The sequence below is a fragment of the Lutra lutra genome, chromosome 1 (genome assembly GCF_902655055.1).
Source record: "Lutra lutra chromosome 1, mLutLut1.2, whole genome shotgun sequence".
In the NCBI taxonomy this organism is placed as follows: Eukaryota; Metazoa; Chordata; class Mammalia; order Carnivora; family Mustelidae; genus Lutra; species Lutra lutra.
This window is the reverse complement of record NC_062278.1, coordinates 86,154,300-86,164,001: the sequence shown is the minus strand read 5'-3', so window position 1 is coordinate 86,164,001 and position 9,702 is coordinate 86,154,300. Positions and strand designations below refer to the sequence as shown.

Below are 9,702 nucleotides of genomic sequence, written 5' to 3'. Positions count from 1 at the left end.
TCTTCTTTTTAAAGATTTTATTGACTTATTTGACAGACAGAGACCACAAGTAGGCGGAGAGGCAGGCAGAGACAGAGGGGGAAGCAGGCTCCCTGCTGAGGTCCCTGGGATCATGACATGAGCCAAAGGCAGAGGCTTAATCCACTGAGCCACCCAGGCACCCCACTGTATTGCTTTCTTGAGATATTAGTAAAGGATTCCTCTCTGTGGCTATAAGAGGAACACTGAATTTGCCATACTGCTTACAACAATATATGTCAGTCTCAAGTCAATAATTTCTTTCAGACCTGCAGCTGCCTTCCAGAGTTCAAACTGTGCACAGTCCTATATGAGGTCATTTTTTGCCTAAATGTTCTTTACCTCTGGATTTTCCTGAGCTGGAAGGGGTTCATTTCTCAGCGTTTAAGCCACAAAAGGTTACATTTAAGACATATTTTTACTGTTGTTTCTTTTGTCCTATTGGACTCTTTTTGTCCATCAGTTTCCCCTGTAGAACCAAGACCAATCATGTATGCTGAGTGCTGTCTGGCCACCTCCTGACTGACAGGTCTGGCACAGTGACGCTGGGTGCTGGCTCTCCCTTTGAAGCATTCATCACTTACAGTACTGTCCACGAATGGCCATGGGTCAGAGCTGTGGGAACACTAAGAAGCCCAGCAGAGGAAGGTTGCTCATGTTCAAACTCAAGTTCCAGGCTCCAGTAGGGCAGAAGGAGCAAGTCACCATATTGTCCCCCTAGAAATTAATGGTAAAACTAGACAGCATTCTCAACAGCATCCACTTCAGGGCTCTGGAAATAGACCAAAAGCAAACAACAAACTGAGAAGTATTCTTTTCATCCAGAACTGCTATATTTTGGTAAGAAGAGTGGGAGGCTATGGCATTCTAGCCTGGCACTGCTCCATCCCCTACCCCCGACCCCCATCCCAGCTCAGTTAGTGCAAAGTTTCTAGCAAAATGCGGCCAACCTTAAACACCCACAAAGCAGCTTTGCTGCTAGAGAGATTATAACTGAATTCCAGCAAAAGGTGGAAAACATCTCCCAGTTATGTCATCAGTTAAAGGACCTTGGAGGCAAGTGAATGGAGGAGGCTAGAACTTCATTCACCAAAGGTTGTTGTCCGGGTTGGAGAAAAACAATCTTATGACCAATAAGCCAGAAATTTCACAAGGAGTTCCTGGAAATGAAACAATCACTGAGGGGCTTGAAAAATTCTCCACATACCCTGTGTAGGAGCAGAGAGGATCCAAGTCCTTTACTCATGTCCGGCTAACTTACATGGCGAACTTGCAGAGGACATGTGGATGGGCATGTGGGAATCTTACTGGGTTGATAGAAATATTCCAAAGCTGGATTGTGGTGATGTTTGCATAAGTCTGTAAATTTACCAAAAAATTATTGATTTTATATTCAAAATAGGTAAATGATATATCAGTAACACTGTTAAGCATTTAAGTTTTAGTGAATGACTTTAAAGAACGTTGCTTGGAGAATTTTCCTTTGGTATGTTAGGATGCTGCAAAACCCACTTTTGACAGAACAAATGAACTATTTTTGGTAATAGATATTGGTCATCTGCAATGATTTCTTCAGTCCACTATGCGCTGATTAGAGTTTAGAAAGCATTACCTTCCTAACACCATCAATAAGCAAGACTCACTTGAAAACTATGTGTCACACACAAATATGTGTGACATCATGTCAACACTGATGGAGCACAGAGTTTTCCACAGAGGCTAGGAGGCATATTGTTTAAATTTCACAGCCTTCAAGGGGCTTACACTATTACAACTCTAAGTTAATTTACAATAGTATGTTAAAGTTAAAAATTACATTCCTGTTCCTGGGATAGGGCTGGTAGAAAATGAGATGCTGCCAAACACATCTGCTAAATTATAACATAACCTCTGCATTCATTATTGCACTTAATTCTTGTAACAATCCTGTGGGTATTCCCAAAAGACTGGGGCACGGAGGCTCAGAGGAATTGAGCAGCTTGTTCAAGATCACATGTCTTTTTTTTTTTTTAATTTATTTTTAAATAAATTTATTTTTTAAAGATATATTTATTTGACAGTGAGAGATCACAAGTGGGCAGAAAGGCAGGCAGAGAGACAGGAGGAAGCAGGCTCCCTGCTGAGCAGAGAGCCCGATGCGGGGATTGATCCCAGGACCCTGAGATCATGGCCCAAGCTGAAGGCAGAGCTTAAGCCACTGAGCCACCCAGGCATCCCATCAAGATCGCATGTCTTGTGCCAAAGCTGAGATATGAACCCATGTGGCTGATTCTCAAGCAAATGTTCATCAAGATCTGGGATAACTGGCACTCCTACCTGGTTCATTGGTCGGGGGGTAAATTAGTAAAATTTCGGTGGCAGATAACTTGGTAATATCTAGCAAATGAAAGCTGCTTATATTCTTTGTCTTTGAAATTCCATTTCTAGGATGTTTGTGGTTCGATATAAAATGGCCATCAGTAATGAACTAATTAAATAAACCTCTGTCTAGAAATGGAATACTATGCAGCCATCAAAGGATGTGTATCTGAATATACCGATATAGAATAATCTGTAAGATATATTATCAGATTTTTAAAAAGCTGTTAGCCACACTTTTTTGTGTTGTTTTATAAGGGACTGGCTGCCTAAAGAAACAGGGAGTTGTGGATACTATCATAAAGCCAATTACACAATTTTAAACTGAGGTCTGTGGTTACGTTTTATTATTATTATTATTATTATTATTATTATTTTGATTTTCCACAGCAAGATTTTATGCAACAAAGTGATTATTAAAAATCTCTGTACATATATTAGGTATTTGTTTGTTAGTTTGATTATTAACATAAAATGTATTATTTGTTTCAGGGGTACAGGTCTGTGATTCATCAGTCTTAAACAATTCACAGGACTCACCATAGCACATACCCTCCCCAATGTCCATCTCCCAGCCACCACATCCTTCCTATACCCCTCCCCTCCAGCAACCCTCAGTTGGTTTCCTGAGATTGAGTCACTTATGGTTTGTCTCCCTCTCTGGTTTCATTTTGTTTCATTTTTCCCTCCCTTCTCCTATGATCCTCTGTCTTGTTTCTCAAAGTCCACATATCAGTGAGATCATATGACAATTGTCCTTCCCTGACTGATTATTTTGCTTATCATAATACCCTCTATTCTATCCATGTCACTGCAAATGATAAGATTTCATTTTTGATGACTACATAACATTCCATTGCATATATTATGTGGTTAATTTTTTTAAAGATCTTATTTATTTATTTGAGAGACAGAGGGAGAGGACGAGTTGGGGGTGCAGGGGCAGAGGGAGAGGGAGAAGCAGATTTCCCCCACTGTGCAGGGAGCCTGACATGGACATGGGGTTCAATTCCAGGACCCTGAGATCATAACCCGAGCTGAAGGCAGACATTTAACCAACCCAAGCCACCCAGGCACACCCATAATTAATTTTTAACTAGTGTCTGTGGTTTCCATATTTGCAAGTGATAAAAAAGTGAGCTGTTGACTAAGGTATGGGATGGCCTTATGATATATAAGTGAGTATTTTTATAGTATTAATTAAAAGGGGTTCTTCTTAGCCTTTCTTACTATATTCTAGAAGCTCTTCTCTTTTCTGTTGGCCTATCCAAATCTTCAGAGTTAGCAGGAAACTTAGAAACAATGTAGTTCAATATTTATCAACAACAGGTCACAGATTCCCAGTGAATTCTGAAATTAATTTTGTGGGTCAAAACCAGCATTATTTCATTCACTAAAAATTTTTTAAAAAAATTAAATAATATAACCTAAACCTTATGGGTAAGGAAATGGAGGCTCTGACAGGCCAAGTGACTTGCCCAAGATGAGTAATAGGGCTCCAATTTCTACTCTTGTGTCCAGACTTATAGGTTCCTTCTTTGTTTCATTGTATTTTATAGATGTTTCTGTTGCCAGAGCCACTGAAGGACTTTAAGGAGTGGAAAGGTAGGTCATTGAGATTTTATTTTGAAAAACCATGAGGGTGGAATGCAAGGGACCAAAGTGGGGCTGGGAGCCTGGGTAGGAGCTCCAGTGAGAACTGATGATCCACTAAGGCACTGGCCTTATGCCTTCTAAGGAAGAGAAAGGTGTGAAATTTATGTAGAAGGCAGCAATGACAGGACTTGGTGATGACTGAGTTTGAAGTGGTTCAGGAAAAGAATCAAGAGGAAATTCTAAGTTTCAGACTTGGGTACCTGGGTAAATGGTAGGGTGGTTTTCGGAGCAAGAAAAAATAGGAGAAGGACCAGTTTTGGAGGCAAAGACAGTGAGAATAGATTTGAGATGTCTTTGGAAGCTTCACAGAGAGACTTCCAGGAAGGAGTGAGAAATCCAGCTTGGAATGCAGAAAAAAGCTCAGGTATGGAGGTTATTATCTGGAGTCATCAGCAGATTGTGAAGGATAGCTGTGAAAAGATTTCTTCTTTTGGGTTCCTTTGGTCCTTACCCCTGAGTGTGGTTTCCAGGATTTCTTATTGGAAAGCCATGAGCAGAAACTTCTCACCGCACATCACCTCAACCAAATGCCACAGATATGCAAAATGAAACCATTGAGGGCAGACTCAGAAACCAACCAACAAATTCTCTTCTCACATTCTCTTATTTACTTGTTTGGTTTCCATTTGTGCCAGTGTGATTAAACAACTCTTTCTTTTACTTGGAACCTCTTTATTTGGCCATCCGGGACTTCCCTCTGGTAGTGGAAGCAGTCACTTCAAGGACTTACCCCAGAGACCTCAGAGCAGAAGCAACTGCATTTCCACTTGAACTGTTATGTCTCTGCCTGAGGGAATCTTCTTGACCAGTAATCCTGCTAACCCTTAATGGGAAGTTTGGCCTCTGGGCTTCATTGTAGATACTAAATTCACAGTGAAACTATATAGGAATCCCATTCATTAAAAATCTCATTCATACTCTCCAAGCTGAAAACAAAGAATCGCATTTTGGGTTATACTCACATCCACTCTCAATGACCCAACTGACCAGTTGTTTCTGTTATGGTACATGTTTCCTGTGAATTCCAAGGGAATTAATGAAATAGAAACATTTTCTTATTTCACATTTCATGTAGATGCTAAAGTTGTGTTGGCTGGTTACTTGGGTATGGGGCAGGAATATTTCTCAATGGAGGCTATCAAACTAGGCTACATTAAAGAACATTGGATGCAAAATTTGCCTGGATTGGAAGGATCTAGTGTTTCCACTGGCTACAAATGCAAGATATATAACTTACTAGATTCATAACCTTAACAAGTCACTTTGCCTTTTCAGGCTTCATTCTTCTTCTTCAAGAAGATGTGAAAAGGTCTTTCTGTGCTGAGGGTCCATATGAGGATCCTTATCATTCTGGATTCCCATGGAACTTAAAGGGAAACTTTCACAATATCCAGAGCCCTGGACATCCTCCTGCAAAGGGAGGAGGATGTCCTCTAATTCCTTCTAGCAGGAACCCACTTAGGTTGCACCAACCCTGACTTCCAAATGAAACAGTACATCTAAAAAAGAGAAAGCGATGGCATATTTCAAACCTGAGAGATCCTACAAGAAGCTTCTGCCAGCATCTTGTGCCATTGTTACAATAAAAAAAACCCAGCTCATGTGTGTCATATTGTCCAGAAACAGTGTCCCGTGTGCTCTGCTGATCTTGGCTGCTGCTACTGGAGCCACTCCGATTGTGGCCGCCTTACCCCTGAAACCTTTGCTAACCAGATCCAGGCGGCCTGCAGGGGGGCTGTGTCTCCTGGTGGTTATTATGGATCCCAGGGCTGAGCACCATCCTCTCACAGAGATGTCTTAGGGTAACCCGCTGGCCATCACTCTGTGTGACCCAGACTCTACTCTGTGCTGTGTGGACGCGGCATCCCACACAGCAGCAGGGGAGCTGATGTAGTGGGTCGGAGGCTGAGGATGTTGGCCCAGGAAGTTCTGCGCATGTGTGGCCCAGGCTCCTCTGAACCCTCTCATGGGAAGCCACCCCTGAGCTCTCCTTCTTCTTCTTCTTCTTTTTTTTTTTAAGATTTTATTTATTTATTTGAAAGGCAGAGATCACAAGCAGGCAGAGAGACAGGCAGAGGGAGAGGAAGAGAAGCAGGCTCCCTGCTCAGCAGAGAGCCCATTGTGGGGCTCCATCCTAGGACTCTGGGATCATGACGTGAGCCGAAGGCAGAGGCTTTAACCCACTGAGCCAACTAGGCCCCCCCTGATCTCTCCTCCTAACAGAGAGCCTGAGAGACTGAAAAGGAAGAGCAGGCCGCTGCTGCAAAGGCCGTGGCCAAAGAGGAATTTCCTGCTGAATGGGCTGCCCCAGGTCCCGAATTTACTGCTAGTCAGCCCCATGTCTCAGATTATGTGAAGGTGTGCATAGGGTCCCCATGTCTGCCCGCCAGTTACCAGCCACTGCTCACGGTGGCTCTGTGGCTCCCATTGCTCAGGCTGCTCAGTGCAGAGGAACAACCTCTGAATGATCCTAAGCTGCTCTTCCACAGAGTCTTAAACAGCAGATGGATCTAAGGTTGATGCAAAATAAACAGTTTCCTTAAAAAAAAAAAAAAAGAAAAGTAGAGGAGAAATGGGATCAAATGGTCACTAAGTTTCCTTCTGGATCTAAAAATGCTGTGATTTTTTTAAATGACTCTATAGGGGTCCTCATTTAAAAGACAGTTCATCAGACACTTTGGAAAGATGTATACGATTCTTTGGCTTGTAACTTCAGTCAATTAAATAAACAAACTGTGTGGAGAGCCAGTTTTGTGCTTGCACTCTGCCTGGAGCTGGGGAAATGTGGGGCAGGGGTCACAGGAAGGGGTCACAGGGCTACAGGAAGATGGGACAGCTGTGTTTCAGGATCCGCAATGGCCTGAGCTTTCTATTTCTGACTCTACCATGATCATGTCCTTAGTTTACTATGTAACATGGAGTTAAATTCTGATAATTTATTGTCTATCTCCTCTACTAGCACAGAGGACAGTCTCCTTTATTGATTGCTGTATCTCCAGTAACTGGAATAATACCCAGCACGTTGTTGGTGATTGATGAACAAGGTGTAATAACGGGGCACAAATTTGAAGGGTGTATTTAGAAGAGGTAGAAGAATGAGCTAATACAATGGTTTTCTGATGTCAGTATGCAAATCCCAAAGGAGTTTACAAAGGCTTTCCATGACAGGGCCGTGGACAGATGGCTTTAAGGACATCAATTTCCAGATCCTCAACTCCCACAAAAACCATTTCTCAAAGTGGATCTGCCTGGAAAGTGCTGAAAAAGTTGTCCTCCTCTCTTTTCCCCCATCTTCCCTTTTACAATCTTCTCTTCACTCAATAAAGTAATGGCTTTTCTCCCAGTCTTACTGAGATGCAGTCCCTCAGGTGGTAAAAAGCACCTGAGAAGAAATGCCGGGGAGTGTAGGAATGGGTTTAGGACAGTAAATGGCTCTAATGACTGACTAATACATTTTTGCAAGCCAAGTGGTCACCAATTCTTTTGTCAACAAAATTTAAATAGAACCTAATGAGTGGTCATCTGATAGATGGCTAAAATAGTTTTTGATGGTGGATAAATCACAATGTGATTTTTGGCATATACATCACAGGGAACTCAAAGAATTGATTGACATTGCTGTAACAAGAACCTTCCATTTCCACCTACTTATTTATGAACAAGGTTTCTCAAGGTTTACGTCTATAAAAACAAAAATGGAAATAGACGGAGAACTCTTGTCTTATTCTGTTAATAAGTTATGTTCATTTAATATATGAATGAATTAGAAATAAAAAGCTCCTCTCAATGAAAGGTGCATTTTCAATATAGTTTAGCTTTTTATTATGTAATTATTCAAATTTTAGAATATGTTTATGTTGTTTTAATTGATTGATTAGTAATAGTAATTATAAGAGTAACAACATAGAAGAATTTTATTTTTTAGATCCTTATGGTCACAAGAAACTTAAAAAAATTAAACTGGTATTTATATACTATTTTTGTGCAATGAAGTTTGATAGGGTGATCAATAAAACATTTCACTAAATGAAATAAAATTACTAAATTTTAGGACTAAATTTTAGGGGGAAGTGGAATGGAAATATAAATTCATAAATAAATGTTATAACATTATAACAAATGTTATAATGTTATACAAAATTTCCAATAGTTAAAGAAGAGCTCTCTGGTTTATTCATTTTTTAAAGTCAAATTGCTTTGGTATTTTACTGGATACATTTAAAAGATACATTCCATTAGATGTACCAAATATATTTTTAAATGTTTGTATCTAGAAAGTTCTGGAAATTATATTCCTTGCAATTCTTTAAACATATGATAGACAAATTTTGAAGTGAATTTAGTAATGTATGAGGAATATGTTTTCTTCTTTTAAGATTTTATTTATTTATTTATTTAGAGAGAACACAAGCAGAGGGAAGGGCAGAGGGAGAGGGAGAGAATCCCAAGTGGACTCTACCCTGAGTTTGGACCCCAATGTGGACCTGACCTCACGACCTGAAGATCATGACCTGAGCCAAAAACAACAGTTGGACACTTAACCGAATGAGCCACCCGGGCACCCCAAGGAATATGTTGTTTTAAATATTTTTGGAGGACCTACCTAAACAGGTCTGAAGTGCTGGGCTGGTAATATGAGTGTGACATTGCTGCACTTTTGTTATCAAACCTTGGGAAATGCCCTTCTTAATCCCTCTCTGTCCATTTCTCTTTCTTTAAAAAAAAAAAACAAAAACAAAAACAAAAAAACCATACCTGCTTGCTTTCCTTTATTCTCAGGAAAATTCTGAGATCATATGAGATAATGAAATAATGTAAAAGGTCTAGATTACTTCCTGGGGGTAAGTTGGACACCTCTGGGAAGTTTCAATAACTTTTCAAGGCTTACAGGATACTGGCTAGTTCCTCAGAAATTGTGCATGGAAGGTATTCTTATTACTACCTTTATGTCACTGTAGTCTCCCCTTTCCTCGGTTTTGATTCAGCCCTGGAATTTCACAAAAGCAGTCTAACCTCATAGGATTAGTTTCCGAATCTCTGCATCAGAGGGTTAGCAAGAAGAGACCTGGCTCTATTTCGGGGCACAGTTCAGGGTTCTACTCTGGTGGTCAGGAAGAGAAACCATAGACTCCACAACAGGAAAGCCAACAAGCCTAAACTCCCTTCCCAGAGGGCCATGGGGCACATGTATCTTAGCCCAGAGAATATTGTCTGAGGTTCTGAAAATTGTCACTGTTAACACCTATTCAGGTAACTGAGGAGAGTCAATCCACACTACATGGGCCACTTCAGCTTGGTAGATTATCTGACATATCTTGTATTCAAGTCCTTTCCTCTTTTTTTTTTTTTTAAGTCTTTATTTATTTGTCAGAGAGGGAGAGAGAGAACACAAGTGGGTGGAGTGAGCGGCAGGCAGAGGGAGAAGAGCAGACTCCCCACTGAGCAAGGAGCCTGATGTGGGACTCTATCCCAGGACCCTGGAATCATGACCTAAGACGAAAGCAGATATTTAACCGACTGAGCCACCCAGGCATCCCTCAAGTCCTTTCCTCTGACAGATGCTTATAATTTTGTAAACAGTTAATGGAAAGTTAGACCTCAAGCCTCTCCTCCCTGTTCATAAAGTGCATTAGGTTGTGATATCAGGTGGGCCTAACGTGCTTCAGAATT

At 40.8% G+C, this 9,702-nt stretch overlaps 1 pseudogene; it reads left to right on the top strand.

Moving 5' to 3' along the window:
- The first annotated feature begins 4,166 nt into the window (after nt 1–4,166).
- Nucleotides 4,167–9,159, top strand: LOC125098792 (40S ribosomal protein SA-like; annotated as a pseudogene).
- Nucleotides 9,160–9,702: the final 543 nt, after the last annotated feature.